Source organism: Nanorana parkeri, unplaced genomic scaffold, assembly GCF_000935625.1.
Source record: "Nanorana parkeri isolate BGI_ZX_2015 unplaced genomic scaffold, ASM93562v1 scaffold2678, whole genome shotgun sequence".
Lineage (NCBI taxonomy): Eukaryota > Metazoa > Chordata > Amphibia > Anura > Dicroglossidae > Nanorana > Nanorana parkeri.
In genome coordinates, this window is record NW_017308946.1 from 19,109 (window position 1) to 20,037 (window position 929).

The 929-nt window shown below is 57.2% G+C and overlaps 1 long non-coding RNA gene across 1 annotated transcript in view; it reads left to right on the top strand.

The window, feature by feature from the left end:
• Window positions 1-436, top strand: part of LOC108802142 — a 15,987-nt gene extending 15,551 nt beyond the window's left edge. The window contains exon 3 of the long non-coding RNA XR_001942201.1: window positions 369-436. This is a non-coding gene — a long non-coding RNA (uncharacterized LOC108802142). The remainder of the gene's footprint in view (window positions 1-368) is intronic.
• The last annotated feature ends 493 nt before the right edge of the window (window positions 437-929 follow it).

A 929-nucleotide genomic window follows, 5' to 3' on the forward strand; every position in this document is an offset into this window, starting at 1 on the left:
GTGGCGGGCGTGCTAAGCTGGCAGTTAACCGTTAATGTGCTGGACTGTCTGGTTTCCTCTTCTGCTAGTGGCCGGTGGTGTCCAGGATTGGTAGGGGTGGCGTTCGGCGCCAGTGGGAGGAGACACCTCGCTGTACAAGGAGGTGCTTACAGATGATTTTTCCCAGGCACCCGCGCTGCAGTGCGGCTATGAAGTTAATAGAGATGAATGGTAGAGCACTCGAAGCCAATCAGACTGACAAGGAACATGCCGACAGAAGGAGAGAGCAGAGTGTACCCTAATGGTACCATGGCTCAGTGGTTCGCCCCTTCTGCCCTGCAGCACTGGGTGTCCCCGGTACAAATCCCCGTTACATGCTGGTAGGTCAGTTGGCCCTTGTATGTAGGTGACATAGGGACCTCAGACTGTAAGCTCCTTGGGGGCGGGGACTGATGTCCGTTGCCGGCTCTATATAAACATTTGATGGCGCCGGTGCTGGCGGTGTGATTGGTGTTTGTTGTTGTTGTATCCTCTGCCGGAGCTGTTGGGTTGCCGCACTCCGTTGGCCCCCGGTCGGGAAAGGGTTAAGCGCTCTTGTTACCTGGAACCCTGCCGAGCGAGCAGAAGTTTGGGGCCACTTTCCCTCGTCAGCGCGGAATTAGAAGAGTGCTGGCCCTTCAGAAAAGTATAGTGTCGAGTCCGTCCTTTATTGACGGAGCTCTACAGGGATAAATTGGTGTCATTGTGCACGCCGGGTCCCCGGGGGCCCGCCATCTCCAGGCACTCGGCCAAGACTCAGTGTGCGTGTGCAGTCCCAGCCAAAGGCTCATAAATCACCCTTCAGGTCCTCGTCCCGGCAATGTAAGGGATTTCACGACACCCTAGAGGTCCTCCAACATCACTTTTCTCTTGTCTCCCCCCCACCCCCCCCACCCCTGTCCCCCGGGGCC